This window comes from Halichoerus grypus, chromosome 7 (genome assembly GCF_964656455.1).
Source record: "Halichoerus grypus chromosome 7, mHalGry1.hap1.1, whole genome shotgun sequence".
Classification (NCBI taxonomy): Eukaryota; Metazoa; Chordata; class Mammalia; order Carnivora; family Phocidae; genus Halichoerus; species Halichoerus grypus.
In genome coordinates, this window is record NC_135718.1 from 91373899 (window position 1) to 91389657 (window position 15759).

The window sequence follows — 15759 nt, forward strand, 5'->3', positions numbered from 1 at the left end:
GACAACCTCTGAATTCATTCAAAACGGTGTCTAATAACTTCTTAAGCAATTCCAGAAAGTTTTTATTTAAATGCATTGTTAAGGAAAAATACAAAAAGAGTAACTTTCCCTCATTCTATTTTCTGTTGTTTAAATCCATTCCCTGATATGCACTAGGCCTGGCTAGGCACACTTTATTATCATGAATAAATCTTTCCCTTCCATATCGGCTTCTTGCCTTACACTGATTTATGAATATTTTAGAATAAATAGTAGACTGAATGAGAACTCATATTCCCAAACTTCTAAGTTATAACTAAATTAACACGCATGTAAGATAACCAAATACTGTCTTTTCCACAAGCACACCAACTATGTATCTGTGCCACCATCAAGTGACCTAGGTGACTGAGGAGCTGATACGTCGCCAAAAGGCCCAGCTGTCTTGTTTGCTTGTCTCAAGTGTCCTCGATGTTTAGCAAATAAGTGTTATTTTTGAGTCCCACGGTTTATTTTACAGATCCTAAGACAACAGACAGAACTAACACTGAATTCAGTGATAGCCATGGATAACATGGAATTATATTCAAAATATCTGCAAAAAAAGTTTGTTTTGTTTTGTTTTGTTTTTTTGCTGCAATTAACTTCTAACAAATGAATTAAATGCTGTGCTGTACTTTGCAGGGAGAGACAGGAAGACAAAAAGAAGCTGGCTAATAGCTATAATAAAACCATTGCTCCAAATCCTCGATCATTAGTGGAAATCATTAAATCATTAAATGTATCAGTAGGGATCCACTGCAAGATTTGTAATCTGAGGAGTGACATGAGGTTTACATATGAGAAAAATCACTGTGTTGATCTTAAATAACATGAGGTTTCCTCTCTTTTTCCAGGGTGAGATATGTATGGGCTGCTGATACGACAGGAAAGGGCCAGCTGAGAGGGAGCAGTTAAGGAGAACAGGAGAGACAGCACAGACTGGGACATGGGATGGCATCCAGGACACAGGTGGGGCGAATGCCCTTAAAGAGATGGGCCATGTTTCCCGTTGTAATGGAAGGATGGTGGGGGTTGGGGAGGGTGGTTTACACTGGAGTTAAGTTAGAGGCATTTGTAGTCCATAATGGATCTGTCTCAGGGAAACAGGGAGTAAGATATCTACCAAAGGGGGAAACACAGAGAAGTTTAAAACAGTCCCTTGAAGACTGTGGAGCTGCTGCCGCTGAAGCTCACTCCGCTATAAAGCTAGTCTCCAGTCGGCCTGGTCATATATAATGCCTTCAAGTCATGGTGCGAGCAAGCTACAGGAGAGCAGCTAAAAGGAGATATTTTTAACCTAAGTTTCTACACGAGTGCAAAAGTATCAACAGAAATGCTGGCATGTTCTAACTGTAACAGAAAGCGACAAATTTCTTCAGTCTCTCTCAACACCAATTTTCATGAGTATTCTGGTTTTTCTATTCTGTACCGCTCTGCCGTTTTCTTCCTGCCTCTTTATGTGGACAAGAAAACGCAGTTTGTAAAATCCTTGCCTCTGGTTGATTTCACTTAAAGCAAATGAATTCTTCAAATCCTGGCCTATACTGTAACTGTGCTCAGCACAGACCAGCACCTCATCTCATCCCGTCACTTAGAGCTCACACGGTATTCCCTACACTTCTGTGTTTGGCATAGTTTAGAGACACCAGAGTTCTAAAATGCCACCTCTTTTGATGAAGTCAGTTTCAAATTTCGTCTTCTTTCTTAGCAATTTCAGACTTTTTTAACATAGATACAAGATGAAGTTCTTGGAAGACAGTCAACATACTGATTTAGTCAATCAGCAAACTTGAGTTCTCATATTAGCTCTTTTCCTGGGATTTAAAGTTTCCTCTAAGATTCCTCCAAACTCTAACAACCGATGATTCTAGTTATTACTTCCCAAGTCCTCTGTTATTTGTGTTTTACTGCTTCAAGTCTAAAATAAATATCGCTTTCTGGTTCATTATTATATGAGCTGTGATCGCAGTTATCTACCCAACAATTACAGCTCCAGGCAGACTCACACATTTTCTTCTGCCACCTTCATTGCCTATGTTTCCTTATCTTGAAAAACCGTGATGTAAGGTTGCCCTCTGAATGGGAATATGATGCTCCTGCCCCACATCTGGGAGAATACTAGTTTTGAACTGTTTACGCAACACAGCTACCAATTCTTTGTTTTTTATACAGCACTCTTTGTACCCAAAAGCACACGTTTGGCCAGCACTGAAGGTTTAGTAGCAGGACACAAAACAAAGCAAATAAATCTCCACATGGAGACTGAAACTTGACCTCAGAAGTGGAGTGCTTTAACTGAGCTAGCCTGACATTAATGTAATCATAATTGCCTACTATGAATAAGATACACTTACTAAAAAAAAAAAAAAAAAAAAAGATACACTTACTAGATACAATGGGGGAAGACAGACAGATGAGAGAGCCTCGGCTAAGAGCTTATATTCTAAGGCTAGTACCCAAAATATAAAAAGAATTCATACAACTCAATAGTAAAAAAACCCACAAATAATCTGATTTAAAAATGGACAGAAGAGGGGCGCCTGGGTGGCACAGTCGGTTAAGCATCTGACTCTTGGTTTTGGCTCAGGTCATGATCTCAGGGTCGTGAGATTGAGTCCCTTGTCAGGCTCTGCACTCAGCACAGGGTCTGCTTGAGTTTCTCTCTTTCCATTTGCCCCTCCCTCCCTTTGTCTCAAATAATTAAATAAGTAAATAAAATCACACAAATATTTATTGAAGGCCAACAGGTACATGAAAAGATGTGCAACATCATTAGTCATCAAGGAAACACAAATCAAAACCACTACAAGATATCATTTCACACCCGTTAGAATGGCCCTCATCAAAAAGACAGGAGATAACAAATGCTGGTGAGAATGTGGAGAAAGGGGAACCCTCATGCACTCTTGGTGGGAATGCAAACTGGTACAGCCACCACAGAGAACAGTATGGAGAATCCTCAAAAAGTTAAAAACAGAACTACCATATGATTCAGCAATTCCTTATCTGGGAATATATCCAAAGGAAATGAAAAACACTAACTTGAAAAGATATCTGCACCCTTATGTTCATAGCAGTGTGTTTTATAATGGTTAAGATATGGAAACAACCTAAGTGTCCATCTACAGATGAATGGATAAAGAAATTATACACACACACACACACACACACACACACACAAATGTCACATAATTCAACCTTAAAAACACAAGGAAATCCTGCCATTTGCAACAACATGGCTAGACCTCAAGGACATCATGCTAAGTGAAATGAACCCAATACAAAAACAAATACCATAATAAATCGCACTTATATTTGGAACCTAAAAAAACAAACACAAAAACAAAACTCATAGGAGCAAAGACCAGATTTGTAGTTACCAGAGGTGGGGGTGCAGGGAGGGAAAATGGAGGAAGGTGGCAAATGGTACAAACTGGGGATATCACACACAGCATAGTGACTGTAGGTGACACTGCTGTGGGGTATGCGGGGAAGTTGTAGAGAGTAGGTCCTAATAGTTCTCATCACAAAGCAAATATTCTTTTTCTTTTTTTGCCTTCTCTTTCTATGGTATCTGTATGAGATGATGCATGCCAACTAAGCGCACTGTGATAATGACTGCACAATATATGTAAGTCAAACCATGACGCTGTACACCTTAAATTTATACAGTGATGTATGTCAATTATATTTCAATAAAACTGGGGGAAGAAAGAGTTCATACTCTAATAGGAAATGGCTACCAACCTTGTCCTAAACTTCCTTTTCCTCCCAAACCTTTGCAGAGAAGAGTGTGACAACTCACAAGCAAGTTCTTTGAGAATTCAGAGGAAGGAAAATGACTTTTACTTGTATGGATGGTGTGATGGGTGAATATTTAAGAATATTCTATTACAGGGACCCCTGGGGTCCCTGCTCCCTGGGGTCCGAACTCAGTGGGGAATCTGCTTGAGATTCTCTCCCTCCGCCCCGCCCACTTGTGTGCACACGTGCACTCTCTCTCAAATAAGTCTTTTTTAAAAAAGATTATTTATTTATTTATTTGAGAGAGAGAGAGAGCACAAGCAGGAGGAGTGGCAGGCAGAGGGAGAGGGAGAAGCAGGTTCCTCGCTGAGCCCAGTGTGGGGCCGATTCCAGGACCCTGGGATCATGACCCTAGCTGAAGGCAGATGCTTAACCAACTGAGCCACCCAGGCACCACTACAATTATCTTTTAAACTTTAACAAAGAAACATGTCTACAAATTCAAAAGGTATTTAATTATGCTTGGTACCATTAAAATTATGAAAAATAGGGTGCCTGGGTGGCTCAGTCGTTAAGCGTCTGCCTTTGGCTCAGGTCATGATCCCAGGGTCCTGGGATCAAGTCCCGCATCGGGCTCCCTGCTCAGCAGAGAGTCTGCTTCTCCCTCTCCTCCCTGCTCCTGCTCTCTCTTGCTATCTCTGTCTCTCTCAAACAAATAAAATCTTTAAAAAAATAAATAAAATAATGAAAAATAACGCACACTGAAAAAATATTCTTGTCTATGATATTAGCAGATACCTCATAACATTTTCCAGCAAAACATTTCTCCTTTCTCCCTATAGAATCTGGTTCAGACACATGGAGGAAAACTACATAAGGCAGGCTGCATAAAGTGTTAAAGAGAATCGGCTAATAGCTAAGTAGTATTTCTTTAAACGTATATCAAAGAACAGTTTATAGACTAACACAACTAAGGCCAAATTTATTAATTTTGTGAAAGCATGTAAGAAATGTAAAACTGTAAAATGCAGTGTCCTCTTGGGAGTACAACAGAAAAAACAGTTCTTGAAACTGAGAAAATTGGTAAAAGGTGAAGTGCTATTTTATGAGTGCTTTCCCTGGTAAATCCTAGTAAGGTCAGTTTTTAAGCACTGTTACTACTTTTTTTTGGAGCGGGGAAGGGGCAGAGGGAGAGAGGGAATCTTAAGCAGGCTCCACACCCAGCACAACCCTGAGATCATGATCTGAGCCGAAACGAAGAATCAGATGCTTAACGGACTGAGCCCCCTAGGCTTCCCCATTACTTTTTATTTAGTCCTTCCATATCTCTGTGTTTAGGGCTCTTTCTACTTTATGTGCTTTTTTTTTTCCTGAACAGGTTTTTCAGTAATTTACAATTCTACCACAATATAAAAATAGTATTTAAAATCTGTTTCATGATCTGCCCCAAAAAATCTAAAATGCATTTATTCATGTTATTCACACTATCTCTTGTTTGATAACAAATTTCTATCAAAACAAAATCATCATGATTCTAGATTATTTCTATTATTCTTTCCCCTATCCTATTTCTCTATTATGTCTTTTCTCTCACCATTATCTTTATTATTCTATTAGCTGGTAAGTTCAGAATTTTCTAACTTCAAAAAGATTCGAGAAAAACACATTGTAAGATATTGAACTGTTATTTACACTATGACCCAAAACCTCAATCTTGGCATGAGATGCTATTTACGGCTGACACTATGTCTACAACTAACCTCTAAAGGGAAAAAAAAAACCCCTACATATTTACTATGGGCTATGAAGAAGAAAGATATTTTGATGTGAAAAGAGAATTCAACAAAACAGGAAAGAACGTGCTGCATATACAGTTGATCCTTGAACACAGACTTGAACTGCACAGGTCCGCTTATATGTGGATTTTACAGTATAGTACTGTAAATCTATTTTCTCTTCATTATGATTCTCTTCATAACATTATCTTTTCCCTGGCTCACTTTATTGTAAGAATACTGTACATAATACATATCATATATAAAATGTGTTAATCAATTATTTAAGTTATTGGTAACGCTTCCCATCACCAGTACGCTATTAGCAAATGTTCTTGGGGAGTTAAAAGTTATACTCAGATTTTCGACTGTGCAGGGATTGGCTCAAGGTATTTCACACTCATGGATAATCTGTATCACTTAGCTAAATAATACTAACAGCTAACACTTATTAGGCAATTAGCATGCAATCAGACATTACATTTTATCTTTTTTAAAGATTTATTTATTTAAGAGAGAGAGAAAGCATGAGCAGGAGGGGCAGGGGGAAAGGGAGAGAGAATTTCAAGCAGACTCTGCTGAACACAGAGCCCGATGCAAGGCTCAATCTCCTGACCCCAAGATCCTGATCTGAGCCGGAACCAAGAGTCTGACGCTTAACCCACTGAGCCACCCAGGTGCCCCAGGCATTGCATTTTATATGCCAAGCATTGTACCTTATCTATTAGCTCATTTAATCCTCAGAATTGCCCTATGAAGAACAGAAAATTTTCCCACTTTTCAGATGCAAAAATGGAAACAAAGAAGCTTAAGTAACCTGATCAAGGTCACAGAGCAAGTGACTGAGTCAGGATTCAAACCCGGATTTCAGAGCTCATACTTTACATCTCTAAGCTACAGCCTTCAAAAAGAAGTTGTGCAGGGATAGTACATTGTAGAGGGGTGTGTGTTCTGGATAAATTTAAAAATTCATTACCTTAAAAAAAAAAAAAATTCATTACCTTATAAATGAAGCAAAGTAGTAAAGAAATTCCTTAATTATTACCACTGGTAAGTGATAATACCTTAACTTTTTTGGCTCTGATTTGTATTTAAGGATAGCCTGAATTTGCGACTAAGTATAGAATGAAAAGTTAGAAATAATCTTCAACCGTGTCCCTACACCATCTGTCCACATTAAATAATCATTTGACAAACTCAATGGATAGCTTTTCCTTTTATAATTTCAATTTGCATCAAAAGATCACTCAACTATTACATTTGGTGTATATATATATATATATATACACACACACACACATATATATAAGGAAATATTATTCAACCATAAAAAGGATGAAATCTTGCCATTTGCAATGACGCAGATGGAGCTAGAATATAATCCTAAGCAAAATAAGTCAGTCAGAGAAAGACAAATATCATGATTTCACTCATATGTGGGACTTAAGAAAACAAATGAGCAAAAGGGAAAAAAAGAAAAGAGAGAGAAAGTCAAACCAAGAAACAGACTCTTAACTGTAGAGACCACACTGATGGTCACCAGAGGGGAGGTGGGTGGGGTATGGGTGAACTAGGTGATGGGGATTAAGGAGTACACTTGTGATGAGCACCGGGTATTGTATGGAAGTGTTGAATCACTATATTATTCACTTGAATCTAAGATAACACTGTATGTTAACTAACGGAATTTGAATAAAAGCATAAAAATCATTCAGTAATTAAACTCATTAACAATAATTAAAGAGCTATTTTTATATGTGAACTTCAATAATTTAAATAAAGCCAAAGTTATAATATTGGGGAAAAGAAGCCCAACAAACCCTCCATAATAACGGAGACTAGAATAAATCTTGTGATCTTAGATTGGAATTAGAGGGATCACATGAACTCATGGTTTTTAAGATGAGATAGAGAAATAAATACACGGCATACATACATATATTGCCTAGTTTTGTTCACTGAAAAAATCTAGAACCAATGACCCAGTGCCATTGAAGTCTAGCTCCCAGATCTTGGTTTCTAAACAACCATCCTCCACTAAAAGCAACCATTGATCTTTTGAGGAATGGCTGATTCCAAGACTGGGGAGAAAAGAAAGTACAAGCTAAGCTTGGAATACTTTATGGTGCCAGAAAGTGAGTAAATCCAGAAAGATGGGGAAATGTCAAAAGGATGAAAGAAAGAGCCTGAAGGCAAAATGCAGCAGAATTTGAGCATCAAGATGATGGATTATAATCCATTGATAAGATAGGAATCCAAGGGCTTATAGGTAATATACATAAATAGATAAATAGGTAAGAAGAGACAACTCTTTCTTCAGTAGAATACCAGCTAATAAATGTAGAAAGGATAATGGTTATAAAAAAATTGCTCCTTGGGGCGCCTGGGTGGCTCAGTCGTTAAGTGTCTGCCTTCGGCTCAGGTCATGATCCCAGGGTTCTGGGATCGAGCCCCGTATCGGGCTCCCTGCTCAGTTGGAAGCCTGCTTCTCCCTCTCCCACTCCCCCTGCTTGTGTTCCCTCTCTCACTGTGTCTTTCTCTGTCAAATAAATAAATAAAATCTTTAAAAAAAAAAAAAAAAAAATTGCTCCTTTGCTACCATCCCAGTAATAGGTAATTCAGTCAAGAATCACTATTGGGTGTCAAAATGAGTGGGTACAAGTTTCATCTGACAAACTCCACCTTGAACAAGTGATTAAAGTTAAGATCACCAAAAATGCGACAAACTGATATGCGCCTCCTGATAGGATTCACATTAAAGGACATAATTCCACTTCTCTGGTGTTCTTGACAAAGATGCATAGCCTAAATCCAATCATTTAGGGACATTCTTCAAAATAACTGCCCTGTCCTCAAAGATGTCCAGACCAATAAAGAAGAAAGACTGAGGAATATTCCAATTTAAAAGAGGCTAAGAAAACACAGTAACTAAATGCAGTATGTGACGTGTGGGATCCTGGACTGGGAAAAAAAGACAATTGTCAAATTTTAAATTTAAATATTAAAATTTAAAATTAAATTCAAAATTAAAATCTAAATATGGACTACAGAATAGATAACAGTATTACATCAACACTGCATTTCCAGACTTTGATAACTACACTGTGGTTATGTAAGAGAATGTCCTTATTCTTAGAAAATTTACCTTCCAATATATTTAGAACCAAAAGACATGTCTGCAATGTACTCTGAAATGGTTCAGAAAAAAAAGTCCGTGTGTATATGTGTGAATGTGTAACACAAACATATACACATATATTTACTTATGCACACACTGGTAGAACACAATGATAAAGTGAACGGGCAAACTTGAGACAGCGAATCGTGTGAAGGATATAGGGGAATTCTTTTACACTATTCTTGCAACTTCTCTATAAGCTTGAAACCATCTTACCCCCAAAATCTCATCTTTCTCTAATTGCTTATTTTCTTCTGGCTACCTTTAAAAAAAGGATTCTTGGGACGCCTGGGTGGCTCAGTTGGTTAAGCAACTGCCTTCGGCTCAGGTCATGATCCCAGGGTCCTGGGATCGAGTCCCACATCGGGCTCCCTGCTCAGCTGGAAGCCTGCTTCTCCCTCTCCCACTCCCCCTACTTGTGTTCCCTCTCTCGCTGTGTCTCTCTCTCTCTCTGTCAATTAAATAAATAAATAAATAAAAAATCTTTAAAAAAAAAAAAAGGATTCTTTTATTTTTCACGTATTTTATTTTAGATCAGTTAGTGACAAAGTCTAATTCATCATCTCCAACATCAATAATGCATTTTGAACTATATCTTACATCTTTTCCTAAAGTATGTAAGAATGAACTATCTTTTCCAAGAATTCTCAATTTGTTGTTAATTGGCAGCAGTATTTTGGAATAAATTATTTTTCAAGTACATGCCCTGAACATAGCTATAGCTAAATAACTCTAATTTTAAAGAACTTTTATCTTCCCACACAACTCCTTTGTAAGTATATTCCACTCAGAAAATTTTATTTCCAGAAAAAACTTCAGAAAAGTATTAACACAGTACAGCCACCCTCACTATATAAAATCTTCCCTGAATTATTTCCGTATATATATATAAAAAAATCTTCACAGGATCTGGCAGAAATCTGGCAAAAGAAACTGAGTTTTAAAAAAGCGTGTGGCACGTTCTGTGGGGGAGGTTATCATTAGAAAAAAAAAGGTACAGACACATAGGATGTATGAGGAAAATGGATGGTCTGGGGAGCACTTTCTACCCTCTGATCCTACAGCTTGATGCTCAAGGTCAAGGAGTTTACAGCTGCGATGGAGTACATCTGAACAACCACATAACTTGACAAGGACCCAGGATAGGACTTGGAGAAATTGCGATGTTGAATACAATATGGAGATACCGATGAAGATCTAGCCAATGTGGCTGTTACCATAACCGTGGGCGGAACTGGTTGAGGAAGAAAAGTGTATAATTACAAGGACCAAATAGGACAGAAATAGCACCTGGAGGCAAATTACTCAGGGAAGGAAGCATCAAGGATGTAAATGGATGTTTTGAACTAAAATTTTTTTTTAAGATTTTATTTATTTGACAGAGAGACATAGCGAGAGAGGGAACACAAGCAGGGGGAGTGGGAGAGGAAGAAGCAGGCTTCCCAAGGAGCAGGGAGCCCGATGTGGGGCTTGATCCCAGAACCTGAGATCATGACCTGAGCCGAAGGCAGACGCTTAACAACTGAGCCACCCAGGCGCCCCTGAACTAAATTTTTTTTTAATGCTATGAAGAAACCTTCAAAAAGACACCAATGTTTTCAAAATTAAATCCATATATATGTGCTCAATTTTTAGAAAACAGTAATTCAATTAGGAACAGTAAAAAAGGACGAAAAAATAGCTCCTTTTGGTATGGAATCAATCAAATATTTAAAGGTCTGTTATGTGCAAAGTAGTATAACAGTTAATAGAATCCATTTAGGATGATAGAGAAAACGTCTGAAAATTGGGTGATGGGGCCTCCTGAATTAGTCTTTCCAAGTCAGAGAACACCTTTACCATTGTTCTTACCTTTCTCTCTGTCCTTGAAACTAAGGTATGTAAAAAAGATGTTGGTAAATGGCAAAGTCCTGTCTTCCTGTTGGCGAAGAAAATGTTCAGGGATTAATTTTAGTTTACTCAAAAACAGATTTCATATACTTTTAAAGATTTATTTGAGAGAGGGAGGGAGAGAGTCTGCATACACGTGACCACACACCTGGGGGGGAGGGGCAGAGGAAGAGAGAAACAGAGTCCCAAGCCGACCCCCACTGAGCTCAGAGCCCCATGGGGCCCCATCCCATGCAACCAAGACCACAATCAGAGTGGAAATAAAGAGTTGGATGCTTAACCAACTGCGCCACCCAGGCGCCCGTAGATTTCAATATTTTTATGCATTCATTTCTCTTCTGATGAATATACCTTAAATGTTACAAAAGCCTTACTATTTACATGTCAAGAATGAAATCCATGTTTAGGACTCAAAAGAAGATGAGCGGTTATTTTGTTTTTAAGATTTTATTTATGTATTTGAGAGAGCGCACGAGTGGGGGGACAGGCAGAGGGAGAAACAGACTCCCCACCCAGCACAGACCCCAACAGGGGCTGGATCTCATGACCCTGAGATCATGATCTGAGCCAAAACCACGAGTGGGTCACAGCTCAACTGAGTGAGCCCCCAGGCGCCCCTGACCGGTTGGGGTTTTTTTTTTTTTTAAAGATTTTATTTACTTATTTGTCAGAGAGAGAGAGAGAGCACAAGCAGGGGGAGCGGCAGGCAGAGGGAGAAGGAGAAACAGGCTCCCTGCCGAGCAAGGACCCGATGCGGGACTCGATCCCAGCACCCTGGGATCATGACCTGAGCTGAAGGCAGATGCTTAACCAACTGAGCCACCCAGGTGTCCCTCGGTTGGTTTTTTTAATGCAAGGAAAGCATCACTAAAACAGGCAACTGTTAATGTTAAATCTTAATAAAAAATTTAGAAATTCAGTATGGTTTATTACTATTCTCAAGAACATAATTCCCCATCATTCCTAAGTACCAGAAGTTCGCTTCAAAACAGGAAGCGAAGGCTGGAGGCAAAAAGGAGCAAAATGAAGCGACGTTCTGATTTTGGAGTCGTTCCCTCCTCCATTTGAAAACAGGCACCTATACTTATCAGCTGGGCAATTGTCCTCAAATTAGTTCAGCTGTAGGAGCCTTGATTTTTTGTTAAGAATGAGGTGAGGTGACATAGGGGAAACTACTAAGGTCATCCATAAAGATAAATTAAGACCCCTCTGGTAAATAGTCCCTGGGTGTCCACACAGTCATAAAATCTTGCGCTCCAATTAAACAGTCAACTGCCCGATTAGAGATATTTCTTGCTATGTATTCTAAGTGGAAATCTACTTTTATTTACTCTGCTTAGGACTCTGTGATTTCCGAATCTAAGTGTTCGTGTTTTATCAATTTTGGTAAACCATCAGTATATCCTTAAAGATTGTCTCTCCCCCACTGATGTTACTCTCTTCCTCTGTAACTTCTGTTGGATGTGCATTAGGTTTTCTTACTATATCATCTACATCACTCAACCTCTCTTTTTTTTTTTTTTTTTAATATTTTATTTATTTATTTGAGACAGAGAGAATGAGAGAGACAGAGCACATGAGAGGGGGGAGGGTCAGAGGGAGAAGCAGGCTCCCTGCCGGGCAGGGAGCCCGATGCGGGACTCGATCCAGGGACTCCAGGATCATGACCTGAGCCGAAGGCAGTCGCTTAACCAACTGAGCCACCCAGGCGCCCTCAACCTCTCTTTTATAATTTCTCTTTATATTTTTGTAATCAGGGGCTTGAATTCATAACCAAAATTCACAACATCCCAGAGCGACTGGGTGGCTCAACGGGTTGAGCGACAGACTCTTGATTTTGTCTCAGGTCGTGATCCCAGGGTCCTGGGATAGAGCCCCTTACCAGGCTCCTGCTCTGCAGGGGGTCTGCTTCTCCCTCTCCCTCTGCCACTCGCCCTGCTCCTGCACACACTCTCTCGCTCTCAAATAAATAAATCTTTAAAAAAATATTCACAATATCCAGTTAAGTACTTTTCTTTAGCTGTGTACAATTTGCTACTTAATTTGTCCATTCAGCTTATTTCTGTGACTCTTTTAGTTCCAGAAGACACAGAGTACTGTCTTTAATTTTTTTATACAATCTTTTTCCATGTTTTTTATCCCACATTTTTAAAGTCAGAAAATGCTCATTCTTTTAAATTCTTGGGACTCTAAATGTGTTGTTTGTTGTTTCTGTCGACTCTTACTCATGGTAGATTATTTTGTTGAAAAATTTCGAGATTTTGTAATTTTTTGTAATTTTATAATTTTGAGCCTCTGCAGTGAGGAGCTTCACTGGTGGGAGTTTTGTGTAGACTGGTTTAAGATCACTCATTCCATACTGCTTTTGCTTTTGCCAGGCCTCCCAGGTTGTGTTACCAGCCAGGGACGGTTTTTATTTAAATTCTCGGCTGAGGAAAGCATTCATATGAACCCCAAACCTCAGGGTTAATAGATCTACAGTTACAACGTCTCAAGGAAGCCCCTCTCTTCAACGTAGTGTCAAGGCTGAAACAGAAAAACTTATCCCTTGGCTATCAGGCAGATTACTGCCCCCACCCCCCAATCCATCAAGGGTCCTGGCTATATGTGGAGCTCTCAGTACCAATACCCTATTTGGGTTCCCCGGCTCAGTCCTGACGGCCTCCTTTTCTGTCCCCATGTGAAAGTTAAAAATCAAGCCCATTGGGGGCACCTGGGTGGCTCAGTCGGCTAAGCATCCAACTCTTGATTTCAGCTCAGGTCTTGATCTCCGGGTCATGAGTTCAAGCCCCGCGTTGGGCTCCATGCTGTGCATGGAGCCTACTTTAAAAAAAAAAAAAGAAAGAAAGAAAGAAAGAAATCCAGGCCCATTGGATAGCTGCCCCCACCCTGTTCTTCTAAAAGAGCTCTTTAAAATATGCAATATTTATTGAACATTTAATGAGTGCCAGGTACTGTGCTCACACTTTACATCTTATTTCATTTCATTCTCATAGAAACTTTACTATTTTTCTCATGTGATAGATGAGGAAACAGAGACATAAGTAACTGGCTCTAGGTTATGTAGCAAGTAAATAGCAGAACTGAAATCTGAACCCCGATTTATGTGAATTTGGAGTGTGCACTGTTAATTACCATACACTGCCACTTTCTAGAACTTCCTCCTAGTGCCTAGGCTAGTGCTAAATGCAGAACAGTCAGTCGAGGATTGCCTGCTGAATGAACACATTCTCCTTCAGTGTGTAAGTCTGTTTTGGGAAACCCTGAGAATAATCAAGTATTTGGCAGATTACCAAGAGTAGAGATAACATTGAATGGCACTTTCAGTCATGCTTTATACTTCAATTGCAATATTAAAACGCCTATCTTGGGACCCCTTGGGTGACTCAGTTGGTTAAGTGGTTAAGTGTCTGCCTTCGGCTCAGGTCATGATCCCAGGGTCCTGGGATCGAGTCCCGCACTGGGCTCCTTGCTCAGTGGGGAGCCTACTTCTCCCTCTCCCTCTGCCTGCCACTCTTCCTGCTTGTGCTCTCTGACAAATAAATAAAATAGTTAAAAAAAAAAGTCTGTCTTGTTGACTGCTTATGAAAATGAATTTTTTAGTGATAGCAAGACACATGACATTGTGTTCAGTAATTGTTAAAATTGTCACCATCATCAACAGGACAGAACCCCTCTCTGAGAAGAACCTATACACTAGTGGAGAACACACATAGAGGACCTGGTAGGCAGCAAGGCATGATTAATGAATATTTAATAGAAAGAGTAAAGAGGAGAGAGTAAAAGCTGACTGAGGATCTGCAAAGTCAAAGGGTGATAAATGTGCCCTTTTGGTAACACCAATTCACTCCAAAAATCGAGGGGGGGGGGGAGGCAGACACTATTTTTATGTTAAAACAGATGTTATAGAGCAGAATAAAAAAAATACAAAATTCCAAAATAAATCTTTAGGTTCAAATACATGACACCATAGAATGTTTGTTGTCAGGATCAGCATCGTAACAGAGTATGAGAATAAAAGCGGATGTTTATACAGTGCTCACTTTGCGCCGCGTGTACATTACCTCATATCCTCAGGCCAATTCTGTCGGGCAGTCATTATTAGCGCCTCCAGTTTATGGGGAGGCAAACCCAGGCACTGATAGGTTAAACAACGCATCGGAGGCCAAACAGCTGTCAGAATTGGGGCTCGAACCTAGGCTCGGGGGCTCAAGAGTGTGTGCTGCCTCCCACGGCCACACAGATGGTGGAATTGGAGCAAGGCACTGGAGAGGAAGCCTTAGGACAAAGTTAGAAGAAGGAGGAAAGGAAATTCTAAGAGCCTTTGTTATCTGGCCTTAGAAAAGTCCAGTTGTAGTTTGAGATACTAGGTGATATAAGTTCTACATGACACATTTTCAAAAACTTATTTTTTTTAAATGAAATAAGCACTGTAGTTTAAAAAGTATCTAGTGGATATGGTCTTGTGTTTGCTTATTTATTGCTTCAGGATTTTCCATGAGTTATTTCATGCATGTATTCACTGAGGGGAATTCAAGGGTCTGAAGCAAGAGAATGTGTTACTTCTTGTGCCCTCCCCAGTTCCTCAGGCACATGACAGATGTTTATAAACACTTGCTCAACCTGACTAAAATACTAATGTCTCTCTTTCACTACCTCTTACCTGAGGAAAAAAATGGTCACATCACTTAAGATGATGTTTAAAATTTATTTAACAACAAAAACCCAGAAATATTATCTGGTAGGAAACAGACATAGAGGAGAAACTCAAACAGAGAATATTTTTGTCTCTGAAAGATGAAATAGGATAACAAGTCAGCAAATTCCAAAAAAGCAGCATGAATTAGTAAAAACAACAACAACAAAAGGCAACAAAATTAAACGGGCCTACTGTACTTTCTGACCTAGAAAGTTTTGAGTCTGTAATTATAAATCCTTGCTGCTCATGTTATGCAAATTAAAGAAAGGTTAAATATTCAAAGAAAATACAGAAGAACTGTTAAAATTTTTCTCAAAGACAGAAATGAGACAGATGGAACCAGACCAACATCAAATTTATTTTAAACTAGCTTGTCCGTTTTTTTCCTTCAACTACAATTTTACTATAAAGGTTCACCTTCTCACATTCTTGACTGGCTTTCTCCATGACAG

General features: G+C 39.2%; 1 protein-coding gene across 2 annotated transcripts in view; it reads right to left on the reverse strand.

Annotated features, from left to right (window-relative positions):
* Positions 1-15759, reverse strand: part of CNST (consortin, connexin sorting protein) — a 112843-nt gene that overhangs the window by 80979 nt on the left and 16105 nt on the right. The window contains exon 2 of one of the 2 annotated variants that reach the window (XM_036110981.2): positions 10570-10636. The exons of the other annotated variant lie outside the window; for it this stretch is intronic. The gene's annotated coding sequence lies outside the window, so the exon portion shown is untranslated. The remainder of the gene's footprint in view (positions 1-10569; positions 10637-15759) is intronic. 2 annotated transcript variants of the gene reach the window in all.